This window comes from Callithrix jacchus, chromosome 9 (assembly GCF_049354715.1).
Source record: "Callithrix jacchus isolate 240 chromosome 9, calJac240_pri, whole genome shotgun sequence".
NCBI classification, from domain to species: domain Eukaryota; kingdom Metazoa; phylum Chordata; class Mammalia; order Primates; family Cebidae; genus Callithrix; species Callithrix jacchus.
Genome location: NC_133510.1, coordinates 20,483,480 through 20,498,460, shown reverse-complemented (window position 1 = coordinate 20,498,460; position 14,981 = coordinate 20,483,480). Strand labels below are relative to the sequence as shown.

At 42.2% G+C, this 14,981-nt stretch overlaps 2 non-coding genes across 2 annotated transcripts in view; both read left to right on the top strand.

Annotated features, from left to right (window-relative positions):
- The window catches only part of LOC108590018 (unconventional myosin-XV), a 75,879-nt gene that overhangs the window by 22,983 nt on the left and 37,915 nt on the right, over nt 1–14,981 (top strand). Inside the window, exons 13-19 of the transcript XR_013522627.1 lie at nt 3,224–3,421; nt 4,075–4,170; nt 8,263–8,532; nt 9,069–9,173; nt 10,637–10,766; nt 11,711–11,943; nt 13,753–13,875. This is a non-coding gene — a transcript (unconventional myosin-XV). The remainder of the gene's footprint in view (nt 1–3,223; nt 3,422–4,074; nt 4,171–8,262; nt 8,533–9,068; nt 9,174–10,636; nt 10,767–11,710; nt 11,944–13,752; nt 13,876–14,981) is intronic.
- Nucleotides 13,136–13,239, top strand: LOC128929819 (U6 spliceosomal RNA). The gene has a single exon (XR_008476982.1). It is a non-coding gene; the product is annotated as a U6 spliceosomal RNA (small nuclear RNA).

The following is a 14,981-nucleotide window of genomic DNA, read 5'->3' as shown; positions in this document are numbered from 1 at the left end:
AGAACAAAAAGAAAACTCTCCAAGTGTGCAAGAGTAGTAGACTGCTTAAAGAAAACATGAGGCTCCCTGAGCCCTGTAATCCCAGCGCTTTTAGGGCAGAGGCGGGAGGATGGCTTGGGCTTAGGAGTTTGAGACCAGCCTGGGCAACATGATGAAACCCTGTCTCTACAAAAGATATAAAAATTAGCCAGGTGCGGTGCACACCTGGCTTAAGTTTTGTAGAGATGAGGGGTGGTCTAGCTATGTTAGAATATAATCAGATATCTTATTATCAGGCCGGTCTTGAACTTTTAGGTTGAAGCAACCTTCTGACCTTGTCTTTCAAGGTTGTTGGGATTACAGGCGTGAGCCACTGCCCCCACCTGGGTTAGGCCATTTAATAACATAAGTGCTCGGGCAGCTCAGTGGCTCATCCCTCTAATCCCAGTACTTTGGGAGACTGAGATGAGCGGATCACCTGAGGTCAGGGGATCGATACGAGCCTGGCCAGAATGGTGAAACTCTGTCTCTACAAAAAATACAAAACTTAGCTGGGGGTGGTGGTAGGCTCCTGTATTTCAGCTACTCAGCAGGCTGAGGCAGGAGAATTTTTTGAACCTGGGAAATGGAGCTTGCAGTGAGCCGAGATCGAGCCACTGTACTTCAGCCTGGGTGACAAGAGTGAAACTCTGTTTCAAGAAAAGAAAGTTAAAGAGCAATACAGATTCAATAATTATTCTTTGCTGCAAATTGTGTTTAAATGATATCCCTCTTCCTTTTTGTCCTCATACCTCAAGGTGTAAAAGCCAAAGGTCCGGTGATGATTCCATACCCTTTTTTCCAGTGTCATGTTGAAGATCTCTATGAAGAAAGCCTTCCCAAAGGAATTTGTTTTTCTTTTTCTTGAGACAGTTTTCACTCTTGTCCCCCAGGTCGGAGTGCTATGGTGTGATTTTGGCTCACTGGCTCTTGGGTTCAGGCAGTTTTCCTGCCTCACAGCTGCCCACCACCATACAAGACTAATTTTTGTATTATTAGTAGAGAAGGGATTTTTCTATGTTGGCCAGGCTGGTCTTGAACTCCTGACCTCTGGTGACACTAGGTGGAATAAGGGGGATGGGTGTGATTGGGGCAGCCTTTATGATATGCGATGGGCACATTCTGTAGTTGACTTCACCTCTTTCTAAAACTTCCAGTTTTTACTCAGCTCTGACAATTGGTTCTTTTTTTATTTTATAGAAAGCTTGTTAGAATTAGGTTTATATAGTTTCTTGTTGAATTGACAGAATAATTTTATTTAACATCATTCTTTAGTGTGACTGAAAGCCTCTAATTTTTTACCGTTGTTTGTTTATGGGCATATTTCTTTTTACAGATATGATAACTATTTCATTTTGTGTGTTTCTTATTCCAAAGAGTTCCTATACTAGATCCTTTCAGATTGGGTGCTAATAACATGAAGTAAGAATTTAATACAAATCTTAGATGTTAGAGGCAAGCCAATCTAAGAACAAAGAAATTAATTTCTTTCAAGTTGAGGTGTGGAGGTAGAGGAGGCAATTGGATAAATGAGTCCAGAAGTAAGGAGAAAAATCTGGCAGTCGATGTAATTTTGGATTTTGTAGTAGTGTTGTGATAGCACTTGTTGATATCACCAAAATAATTCATCAATGAGCTTCCTCACAGCTCCCCATTTCTTTTTAAAGAAACCAGGTCTCTTTATGTTGTCTGGGTGTGACTAGAACTTTTGGGCTCATGTTATCCTTCTGACTGAGTGTCCTAAGAGGCTGGGGCTACAGGCATGTGTTACCATGCCCAGCTTATAACCACTCCCAGCCATCAGGTTGCAAAATATTTAAATTTACATACAAAGGTGCAAGGGAGATCTCTATATAAATAGCACCATGTCAATTGCTAGGATCTTTCTTTTTAGAATTCTGTTTGGATGTGGATTCAGAGCAGGGAATAGTAAATTAATTTTTACTTTATTTTTGTTTTTGTTTTTGTTTTAAGCAGATTCTCACTCCGTTGCCGAGGCTGGAGTCTAGTGGCATGATCTTGGCTCACTGTAGCCTCTTCCTGCTGGGCGCAAGTGATTTTCTTGCCTCAGCCTCCTGAGTAGCTGGGATTACAGGTTCCTGTCACCACATTTGGCTAATTTTTTGTGTGTGTATTTTTGGTAGAAATAGTTTCACCATGGTGGTCTCTTAACTCCTGACCCAACTGATCCACCTGCCTCGGCCTCCCAAAGTGCTGGAATTATAGGAGTGAGTCGCTGCTCCTGACCATTTTTTTTTTTAACATTTTTAAATTAGAGTTTTTATACCTATTCAAAAGTAGAGAAAATAGTACAATAAACACTAAAATACCCATTCCTCAATTTCTGTGATCATTAAGATTGTCCACATTTTGTTCTGCTATTCTTTTACCTCCCTTTGCAGGAATATTATAAAGCAAATTGCAGTCATCACATTATTTTATCTGTTCAGTGTGCATTCCTGAACAGCCACTCTCTCATCATATCTGACAAATTTAGCAGTGATTCTTTGGTGTCAGCTCATATGTAGCCCTTAGTTGAGTTTCCTTACTCTTATCTGAATAGTATCACATTTCCTCATTATCTGAAAAAAATTTGTTTTAAATCTGGCTTTAAACAGTCTTTATGTGTTAACTTTGGTTGTTATGCCTCTTTTAATCTAAATCAGCCTCTGCTTACTATTTTTAATTCCCATTTCATGAGTTCTTTGTGGAAAGTTAATTCTCATTAAATAGCATGCTCACGATATTGAAGGGTTAAAGAACACTGATCTCATGGCTGCAGCGCAGATGAAAGCGTAGCCTGAAATGCACTACTGTAAGGCAGTCAATGGAGGACGGTTATTACAGTCACGGGCAGATAGTAGCATAAAGCTGCTTCCAAATAGTGTTTATGACTGGGCACATTGGCTACTGCCTGTAATCTTAGCACTTTCGGAGGCCAAGGTGGATGGATCAGCTGAGGTCAGGAGTTGGAGACCAGCCTGGCCAACATAGTTAAGCCCTGTCTCTACTAAAAATATACAAAAATTAGACAGGCATGCTGGCCGGCACCTGTAATCTCAGCTACTTGTGAGACTGAGGCAGGAGAATTGCTTGAACCCGAGAGTCAGAGATTGCAAGGAATCGAGATCATGCCACTGCACACCAGCTTAGGTTATGTTCTTTATTGTCTATAATGATTTTCTTTATTTCTCCTCTGTTTAAGGATATTGAAAAACAAAGTTTAATCTTTGAAGATCTTTGAGGATGGTTTTTAAGACCAAAAATTTGAAGGACATGCGAATGATGTGTGTGTGGAAGAACTACTGGAAGACATTCCTTTCAGAAGTCCCTCATGATAGGGAATCCCAAGGCTGGAAGACATCATTCAAGTGGGCAATCAAATTACATTTGTTATTAAAAGGTAAGATGATAATCTGCAGACACAAATTCAGTGTCTTCCCTAAGAAGAGATGAATTTGATTAATTTGGGCCTTTTGTTTCCCTCTCATCATGACTTCTTTATACTTAAAATTCACATTTAGTTTCTCTTACTAAACAAACATTTATTTAGTATAAGTGTCAGATGAACAAAATATGCCCTTACACATAGGCACATAGAGTTGGGGTTGGGTGTTATCAACTTTTAGAGAGTGATTACAGCTAATTGACTCCTTGTTCATTATTGCATTTATTCAGTATAGAAGTAGTAACAGAGGTTTTAAGTTAACCTGCTTGTGAATAATTAACATGGTTGAAAGAGTGGTTTTAAGAATGATGAAAACTTGTGGTTCTGAGGTCCAGAATAAACACCATTAAGAAGTAATTCTTTTTCAACCTCCCCCTTAGAGGAGCAGCTAGCATGAAGTTTACATGAGTAAACAGTAGAGAAAAAGGAATGTGGGATAAACAGACTCAACCAGGGAAGCTTTTATCATCTTAATCTTCACCTTATGACTTAAAGCTCCAATGTAAGAACTGGCTGTCTTCAGCCTGGCTCATTAAAACTTTTCAGCTTTTCAAAGGTTTGAGACTATATTCTATACTTCCCTAATATTTCTTTTAATATTTTTCCAGCCACCCTGAGTGAATCCCAGCATTGCCCTACATAAAATATATCCTTAATGGTATTTCCTATTTGATGTCTGACTCCCCCTCCTCCTTCACTAAAAGGTAAGTAAGGGAAGGGATTCTGTCTGTTCTGTTCTGTTGTAACCCTAAATCCCTAGAAGGTGCTCAGTAAATATTTGTTGTTTGAATGAATAAATCAGCCTATTATTGAATCAGTCAGTCTCCTGTGGAAGGACTTCTCATACCAGTGGTGCATATCTGTATGATAGCTGGCACAGGGAGGGATGTGGTCAGAATGGCTCTGTCTATGTGGACTAGTTTTGCTTAGCATAATTACAGCAGGCTCCTGTTGGGGTTAAGCCACAGTTTCAACCTGATTACTTAGTATCATTCTTTAATCATTAAGCCAGAGGATGTTAACATTGGAATTGATCTGGGAGACTATTCAGTCTGCTTGTCTATTTATTGATGTGAGAATAACAGAGCCTAGAGAAAGCTGATTACTCACAATTTTAAAGCTTTAGAGGTCAACCTGAAATTAGGCTTCTGATGTCAGATTCTGTAGTGTTTCCTTCATGTGTTCCCCCTGGCTGAGACAGTTCATGGGCTTTCACGTTTGACATTTTCTCTCCAGTCTCCAAACAAAAGCTTTTATCTGGACATTCTAGGTTAGCATAGATGGCCAATGACCCTGCAATGTGTGGATAATCCCAAAGGTTGACCACTGTGGATGGGAACTATCCCAGATGTGTCAGGAGTACCACAGGCATGCTCACTTCTCTATTCATTGGAGCTGTATACAGTGGAAAGGAAACACAAGTCAAGACACTTTGCTGCTTCAATTCTTTTATTACATGTCACAGTCCCATATGTCTCCATTTAAATTCAGACTTTTTGATGAATCATCAGACCAGCTGCAGGCCCTTTGGTTCAGAAGTCTTGATCTCACCAACTGTTCATTTTCTTAATGGACTTCCTTACTTCAGGCATTTGTGTGTAGCTGGTCTATTGTGGAGTTGTCAAGAGGGGTGTGGAGCCCTCTTTTTTTGGGACAGTCAGTTCTCTTTGTGTAGCATGTTCTGAAGTGGGTCTGTCTCCATTCTCTTTGTGTGTGAAGTTTTCTGTTAAGCAGGGTAAAGTGAGAGAGGACTCCTAAAGAGAAAAACTCCTCCAGCATTTGCTTATTTGTTTATGAACTGACCAAGATGTAATTGGATGGCATGAAAAAGGCTAAAATTTATTTAATTTCTTGCTATCTGGTTTGTGGTACATGGTGCCTTAAATTGAGTTTAGAAGAAACTTTGCAGATGGAATTTTCTGTTGCCCAGGCTGGAGTGTAGTGGTGTGATCTCAGCTCACTGCAACCTTTGCCTCCTGGATTCAAGTGATTCTCCTGCCTCAGCCTTCCAAGTAGCTGGGATCACAGGCACCTGCCATTATGCCTGGCTAATTTTTATATTTTTAGTAGAGACGAGGTTTTACTATATTGGCCAGGCTGCTCTTAAACTTCTGACCTCAAACGATCTGCCCACCTCGGCCTCACAAAGTGTTGGGATCGCAGGTGTGAGCCACTGCGCCCGGCCGAGGGTGTCATGTTTAATTCTACTCCCTGTGGCCTCTTTTTCAATACCAGTCATGCATGGAGCCCATGGTTTTGCTGCACCTAGTTTTACTCAAACAAAGGCTCTGGACTTTCATAGTTTACACTGACATATTCTAGTTTGCCTCTGAAATGTACTCTGAGGATGCTGACTTCCAGATAGTCATTCTTGGCTTCCAGATAGTTATTTTTGGGTGAAGGGAATTTCAAGTCTTTTGAGTATAGTAGCCACACCTCTTAGCTTCATTTTGGTTTGGTTACAAAATTTATTTTAGCTTAGTTTTCTTAGATTGAGGGGGCAAAGGCAGAGCAGAAGCTTTTGGGAGGCTGAGTTGGGTAGATCACGAGGTCAGGAATTTGAGACTGATGTGGCCAACATGGTGAAATCCCGTCTTTACTAAAAATACAAAAGTTAGCTGAGCATGGTGGTGCGTACTTGTAATCCCCACTACTTGGGAGGCTGAGGCAGGTGAATTGCTTGAACCCAGGAGTCTCTTGGGAAGTTGGGACTAGAGCACATGCCACCATATTCAGCTAATTATTTTTATTTTTAGTGGAGACAAGGTTTCTCTATGTCACCCAGGCTGGTTTCAAACTCCTGGACCTAAGTGATTCACCTGCCTTGGCCTTTAAAACTGCTGCAATTACAGGTGTGAACCACCATGCCTGTTTTTCTTCTCATTTTTCTCTCTTCCCTTCCTTCTTTGGTAGAGGGAAATGTGTCATGTACCAGCTATTCATCCAATGACTGCTCCTCAGTTCCAAATTCACTGTTCACTGCCTCCTTTTCAAATGTAGAGGTGGGTTCCTTAAATGCTTCCTCTGTGAACTGTTGCATTATTAAATGTTGTCAGTACATGGTGCTAGAGGGGCGTTCTAAGAGGCTTTTCTTTCTAGTTGTGTGCAAATCTTCACAGGCACTGAGCTTTTCCAGCACCAGGCCTTGCCCTGCATGGTGCTTAGCAGCACACAGTGACCAGCAGTTTCTCTGCATTTGCCTGGGTGGTTTTCTAGTGAGACAACTGTTTACTAATAGGTTAAGCTATCACCCTAGATGGTGGATTTTCAGCAAACTCCAGAGGGCATATTGCTAGCATGTTCCACCATGTGGTAATGCAGCAATTCTGCCATTGAATTTCCCATGACTGTGCCCTTTTCAAGGGGGCTTGGATCTCAGCCTTAGTGGGCAATCCCTTCCTTGGTCACTCTGTCTCAGTGTAGGGACAGTAGGAAGTTACTGCTCCTTGTAACAACTGGTCCTATACTTTGTTTTTTTTTAGGCAGGGTCTCTCTCTTTTGCCCAGTCTAAAGTGCAGTGGTGAAATCATGGCTCACCGCAGCCTTAACCTTCTGGGCTGAAGCAATTTTTTCACCTCAGCCTTCCAAGTGACTAGGACTACAAGTGTGTGCCACCACACCTGGCTTTTTTTTTTTTTTTTGTAGAGCCAGGGTCTCACTGTGTTTTCGAGGCTGGTCTCAAACTGCTGGCCTCAAGCAGTCCTCCTGCCTTGGCTTCCCAAATTGCTGGAATTGTAAGCATGAGCCACCATGTCTGGCCTCTGCTAGCCCTATGTTCTCTAGAGTTCTCTTTCCTTTTGTAGCCAATCTCTCATATGGTGTTCCCTTGTTATATAATTAATTTTTTTTACTTTAAATTTTACCAGTTTAAACTTTGGGTGATTTTTGTTTTTTGATTGGATTCTGACAAATACAGAACTGATGCTAGGAAGGGTTCTGGGAGAAAGACCCACACAAATGGGATCTGGGCATAGGTTTGGTTATCCAAGGGGTAGCATTGAGCTCCTTGTCAATGGGAAATGGGATGCTGGTGATTTTTAGGAAGTGACCTCATAATGTTTCAAGCTACCACTTCCTGTTGATTGTGATGAAATGCCAGCTGAGACACATGCCTTAGGAGCTAAGTGGCTTCTGTACTTGACCACTATGAAGACTGGTGTGGAGAGGGTCCTTTTGGATGCAATGGAGCAGGGGCACCTAATCCCTGAATCACAGGCCTGTACTTGGCCACACAGCAGGAGGTGAGCAGCAGGTGGGCGAGCAAAGCTTCATCTGTATCTATGACCACTCCCCTCTTTGCCGCCTGATCTCCACCTCATGTCAGGTCAGTGGCAGCATTAGATTCTCATAGGAGCAGGAACCCTATTGTGTAACTGTGCATGCAAGGGTTCTACCTTGCTGTGTCTTTATGAGAATCTGATGCCTGATAATCTGTCACTATCTTTCATCACCCCCAGATGGGACCATCTAGTTGCAGGAAAACAAACAAGCCCAGGATTCCCACTGATTGTACATTATGGCGAGTTATATAATCATTATATGCTACAATGTAATAATTAAAAAGTACACAATAAACGTGATGTGCTTGAAATATTCCAAAACTGCCCCCTGCCTCCAGCCTGTGGAAAAATTGTCTTCCATAATATTGGTTCCTGGTGCCAAAAAAGCTGGGGACAGCTGCACTTGAGCACTCACAGAGAGAGAAACAAGCTCAAGTCTTAGCATAAGTCATGGTCTGAGATCCAGAGAGCTTCTGTGATGGCCCAAACACAATTCTTTATTTCTTGTTTCCACAGGGTTGATATTATTGAAAATCAAACTCAAACTTAAATGTGTGAATTGCTGAATTACAATGACAGTTGAATTCACTGCATCACCAAGTTTCTCATGAGAACCTGGGGGCACTAATAGGTGAAGAATGGGATTCTTTTTCATTTTGAGACCGTCTCCCTCTGTTGCCCAGGCTGGAGCACAGCGATGTGATCTTGGCTCACTGCAGTCTCAACCTCCCGGGCTTAAGCTAACCTCCTGCCTCAGCCTCTGGGGTAGCTGAGGTATGACCACAGGTATGAGCCACTACACCCAACTAATACTTTGTGTTTTGTAGAGATGTGGTTTTACCACATTGCTCAGTCTGATCTTAAACTCCTGGGCTCAAGACATCCACCCACCTTAGACTTGTAAAGTTTTGAGATTATAGGCAGCAGCCAGCATGCCTGGCCCTGTTTTCTTTGGTCCTGGTTTATTTTGAAGGCCTCCAATTGTCTTCCTGACTTCTAGGCTTGCTGACTTCAGCCTATTCACTGAAGCTAGAGGAATTTTTCTAAAAGGCAAATTTGGGTCAAAATGGTTCTTGATTAAAACCTGCTGGTGACTGCCCATTGCCTTTAAGATAAAATCAAAGTAATTTGGCCACAGGGCCTGGTAAGAGCTGGCCTCGGTTTACCTTTCCAGTTTTATCCTGCACCACCCTCCCCATATCCTTACCCTCCAGCCACATGGAATGTCAGTTTCTTTGGGGGACTTTGCTGGTGTCCTTCTTCAGGAAACCATCCCCTACCCTCATCATCACCCTTTGACTCTCATCTTTGCTCATCTTTAGCCTCAGCCGAGGTGTCTCACCCCATTCTCTATGATGCTACAAGAAGCCCCTTGGGAGCATTTCAGTCCCACTCTGTACTTCTGTCATTGTGCTCCTCACAGTCTGGTAAGTGTTGGCATACGATTGCTATATTAGTCTATTTTGCATTGTTATAAGCATACATATGAGGCTCAGAAGTTTATAAATAAAAAAGGTTGGCCAGGCACAGCAGCTCATGCCTGTAATCCCAGCATACTGGGAAGCCAAGGTGGGGGGATCACAAGGTCAAGGGATTGAGAGCATCCTGGCCAATATGGTGAAACCCCATCTCTACTAAAACACAAAAATTAGCTGGGCTTGCTGGTGCATGCCTGTAATCCCAGCTACTCAGGAGGCCGAGGCAAGAGAATTACTTGAACCCAGGAGGCGGAGGTTGCAGTAAGCCTACAGTGTGCTACTGCTTTCCAGCCTGGATGATAGAGTGATACTTTATCTCAAAATAATAATCATTATCATAACAAACTTAGCTAGGTGTGGTGGTACATGCTTGTAATCCCAACTACTTGGGAGGCAAGATCACTTGAGCCCAGGAGATGGAATCTGCAGTGAGTCATAATCACCTCACTTTACTTCAAGCCTGTGTGACAGAGGTGAACTCTGTATCCAAAAAAGAAAATAGTCATTGGGGAAAAAAGACTAAACAAGCAAAGGTGTCAAGAGAGTCCTGTGAATGTGGGTCATGTCAGCAGAGTGTAGGGACTACTGGGCAGGAGGGACTTGAAGAACGGGGTGGTGGAGACAAGGTCATTCATCCTAAACAGTTTGCCCTGTAGCATGTAGATCAAATATCCCATGTTGGCTGCTGGTGACTGAACTGGGCTTCCTGTTTCTGTGTATGGTTTGACCATCACAATGTTGAAAAACCTTTGAAGTGAATACCTTGCCATTTGCTACAGTTCCTCCTGGGCTCTGGCATTACTCCAGCCTCCTTTCTTCATGTAGGTTGCCTGATCTGCTGAGACCTGTGTTTGCTCTCCCTGCAGATGGGTGGGTAGGAGGCAATTTAAGAAGAAACATTTAATATATGAGATTTTATATATGTATATATATATATATGTGTGTATGTGTATGTATATGTGTGTGGTGTGTGTGTATATATATATATATATATATATATATACGAAACTAAATAGACTGGGTGTGGTGGCTAAAGCCTATAATTCCAGTACTTTGGGGGGCCAAGGCAGGAGGATTAGTTCGATCTAGGAGTTCAAGACCAGCCTAGGCCACATAGTGGCCTTCTCTACAAAAAATTTAAAAAATTAGGCATGGTGGCATGCACCTGTAATCCCAGCTATTTGGGAGGCTGAAGTGGGAGGATCGCTTGAGCCCAGGAGTTGAAAGCTGCAGTGAGCTGTGATCTTGCCACTGTGCTCCAGTCTTGGTAACGGAGTGAGACCCAATCTCAGAAAAAAAAAGAGAGAGAGAGATAAATAGATCCAGCACTAGTGGGAGTATACCTTTGAGTGCTCTTTAGTAGAAAATTATATTTTAATATTTTGTTCTTCCTTAAATTTTTTATATTCTAGAAAACCATTTCTTCAACAAGGAGAAATAAATGTCATCCAAAGAGCCCTAGGAGCAAGGGCAGACTCAGAAAGTCAGAAGCACTGTAGTCATTTTGAGCAGCTTCTACGTCTGCTAAGCTGGCAGTGCCAGGTTGGGTCCATTTTTTCTCCTCTTTAATTTCTTAAACTGAAAGAGTCTTGCTAGAATCTGAAGTCAGATCTGTAGGTGAGCATTGAGTCAGCAGTTTGCTATGTTGTGAGGTCTTACCCCAGGAACTACAGAATACAAAATGCAAGAGAAAGCTGGAATAGAGCATCTCTCGGGGAAATGAGAGCCAGAGATACGGCAGTGCCCCATGGAGACAGCCAGCTGTTATTTGGCAGTGCCTTGTGGAAAGGCTGTACTTTGGTTAGATCTCCACAATCTGGAATGTGACCTTCAATATTTTTAGTCCACAAACTCCAGTTTCTCAGTTTTGCTGCATAGGTCAGTGTTGTAGGGAGTGGTTCATCTAAGCAGAATTTCCTGGTTTTCATGGCAGGTGTTCCATTTGTTAATTGACAAAGGAGGCATATTTCTCCTCTGGTAACCAGAAGATTTATGTCCTTTCCCTCGGGACTCCCTTGAAGGTTCTTGGGAAACTATGCGGAGGATTAGGAAAGGCTGTGAACACGCTGATCCCTTCCTGTCCTACAAAAGAGCACACCTCTTCTATAACCGGAAGACCCTTTTCATTAGTCAAGGCTGGACAGACTGAGGGGTGTGTGTGTGTGTAGACACGGTCTCACTCTGTCACCCAGGCTGGAGTGTAGTGGTGAGATCATTGCTCACAGCAGCTTTCACTTCCTGGGTTCAGCTGTTCTCCCACTTAAGCCTCCAGGGTAGCTAGGACTATAGGAATGTGCTGCCATACCCAGCTCATTTTTTCTTTTTTTTTGTAGAGATGAGGTTTCACTGTGTTGCCAAGGCTGGTCTTAAACTCTTGGCCTCACGGGATCCTCCTGTCTTAGTCTCCCAGTGGGCTGGGATTATAGATGTGAGGCACCTCACCTGACCTGTGATTAGCTTTTGACAATGTCATTCCTTTTTTACAGAAGCACCTAAGCTGAACAGTCCCTTGAGAACAAGTACTATCCTGTGGTTTCATAACCTTTCTTCCATTTGTGGTTCTTCCCGAGTTAAATTTAAAGTGCATCTTACCAAGATGGATAAACCCAAGTTTTCCAGAGCTGGAATATAGAAAATGGATGGACATATAAGTCCCACTCACCCATAGCCAAGGCATGGAGACCTGAACACACCTGGGCCCTAGACATCACCTTTCATTGTGAGTAGCTCTGAGATAACACTTCTGGTTGGTAAGTGCCCACTGGCAATAGTTTATGTAACAGCAAGTGAAGGAATAAAGAGTCAACAAAATATTTTCTGTTCCCAATTCTAGCATTAATTTGATTAGATAATTATTCTATGAAGAATTTTCATATGCCACAGTTCTGATCAAAATCTCAAGTGAACTGAAAAATTATATTTAAAAGTCAACCTTCTTTCTCACTCTGTTGCCGAGACTGGAGTGCAGTGGTGCAATTACGGCTCACTGCAGCCTCAACCTCCTGGGCTAAAGCAGTCCTTCCTCAGCCTCACAAGTAGCTGGGACTACAGATGCTTGCATGGATTTTGGTATACGTGGATATTGGGCAGCAGGAACCAATCTCTCCATATACCAAGGGACAAATTGTATCTGTTTTGTTTTGTTTTTGAGACAGTCTTGCTCTGTTGCCTAGGCTGGAGTGCAGTGGCACAATCTCAGCTCACTGCCACCTCCACCTCCCAGAGTTAAGAGTAGGCTAAGATTACAGGTACCTGCTATTATGCTGAGCTAATTTTTGTATTTTTGTAGAGACAGGGTTTCATTATGTTGGCCAGACTGGTCTTGAACTCCTGACTTCAGGTGATCTACCTGTCTTCAACCTCCCAAAGTGCTGGAATTACAGCTGTGAGTCACTGTGCTGGGACTTTTTTTTTCTTTTTGAGATGGAGCTTTGCTCTTTTCTCCCAGGCTGAGAGCAATGGTGCAATCTCAGGTCACCACAACCTCCACCTCCCAGGTTCAAGTGATTCTCCTGCCTCAGCTTTCTGAGTAGCTAGGATTACAGGCACCACCACACCTGACTAATTTTGTATTTTTTAGTAGAGATGGGGTTTCTCCATGTTGGTCAGGCCAGTCTTGAACCCCTGACCTCAGGTGATCCACCTGCCTTGGCCTCCCAAAGTGCTGGGATTACAAGTGTGAGCCACCGCACCCAGTCTCTATGTGTTTTTACAATTATGCTGTTAAATACATGATGTTCCATGACAGTGGTAAATTTTTAATGACAATTTTTGAGTGGAATTACCATAAAAATAATAAAAGTAGCAGCTAATATTTACTGAGCTGTTACTAGGTGCCTATAAATACCATAGATTTTTAAATTCCCCATAATTCTTCCTTATTTGCCTAACCGCTCTGTCTTAAATTACTCGTGCTTGCTTCAGTAGCACATATCCTAAAGTTGGAACAATAGAGAGATTGGCATGGCCTCTGTGCAAGAATGACATTCAAATTTGTGAAGTGTTCCATATGTTTTTAAAACAGAAAAATATTACTCCTAGATTTTCACTATTTGTGCATATGACCTTTTGTTGAGGTTGAATTGTATCCGAAGATGATATTTCCAGAAATGAGATTACTGTGAGTCACAAGACATTAGCATTCTTATTATACTTGATGTAAACTGCCGAGCTTTCAGGCATGGTGGCTGTCGGCCTAAAATTCCAGCACTGTGGGAGGCTGAGGTAGGAGGATCGCTTGAGGCCAGGAGTTGGAGGAGGCAGTACAGTGAGTCACTGTATCCTATTTTAAAAATTTCCAAGTTTTACCCTGGTGGAAGGCTTGTATACAATTTAAACATCGCTAATAGTAAAAGAAAATGCCCATTTCACTGAACCTTTGCTGGCATGGGGTACAATAACAAGTTATTTTTTGTTTGATTATTTTTAGTAAATAAAAGACCTCACTAATACTTTATTTTTGTTACATTTTAATATATATTTTCTTATATTAGTTTATTAGCTTTCTTTTTCTTTCTTTCTTTTTCAGATGAAGTTTCACTCTTGTTGCCTAGGCTGGAGTGCAACGGCACAATGTCTGCTGACTGCAACCTCCTTCTGTTGGATTCAAGCCATTCTCTTGCCTCAGTCTGCAGAATAGCTGGAATTACAGGCATGTGCCACCATACCTGGCTAAGTATTTTCAATAGAGACAGGGTTTCTCCATGTTTTTCAGGCTGGTCTCGAACTCCGTACCTCGTGATCCAACTGACTCAGCCTCCCAAAATGCTGGGATTAGAGGTGTGAGCTGTTGTGCCCAGCTAGCTTTTTTTTTTGCTCCCCCTCCTTTTTTGGGAGACCAAGTCTCACTCTAGCCCAGACTTGAGTATGGTGGTACAGTCTCGACTCAACTGCAGCCTTGACCTCCTGGGCTCAGGTGATCCTTCCACCTCAGTAACTGGGACTTTAGGCACATGCCACCATGTCTGGCTAATTTTTTTGATTTTTAATAGAGGCGAGGTCTTGCTATGTTTCCCAGTCTGGTCTGGAATTCCTGGCCTCAAGCAATTCTCCGACTGCCCCCTTCCAAAGTGCTACGATTATAAGCATCAGCCACCAAGGTTGGGCTGTCCATGTCTTTTCTGTTTATTTGTAGTGTTAACATGTCTTTTACTAATTAGATGATCTATATATTTAATCTTTTATTAAATTATAAAAATAGCAAATACTTTTAAATGAAGAAGTGAAAAATTTCCTTTACTCTTTAGACCCATAATCTTATCTCAGGAAATAATTGGCCATATTCTTTAAATAGGTATGGGCTGATTGAATATCACTTCTCATTTTCATATTTCGTGGACATCTGTGTCAATTTCTATTGATGTATCTGAATCCTTTTCATGGTTGGCTAATGTTTTATTATATGGATATATCACAGTTGACCAGTCTATAGCCATTTAGGCTCCTTCTAATATTTGTTTTGAGCTCTTTATGTCATTAAAAATTAACCTCCTCAGCAGGTGTGGCAGCTCACACCTGTAATCCCAGCACTTTGGAAGGCTGAGGTGGGAGAACTGCTTGAGGGAAAAGGATCACCACTAGCCTTGTCGACATAGCAGCACATTTTCTCTAATAAAAATTAAAGATAACGTGAGCTGGACATTGCGGTCCACACCTGTAATCCCAGCTACTGGGGAGTCTGAGACTGGAGGATCACTTGAGCCTAGGAGGTCGAGGCTGCAGTAAGCTGTGATCACACCACTGCACTCCAGCTTTGGT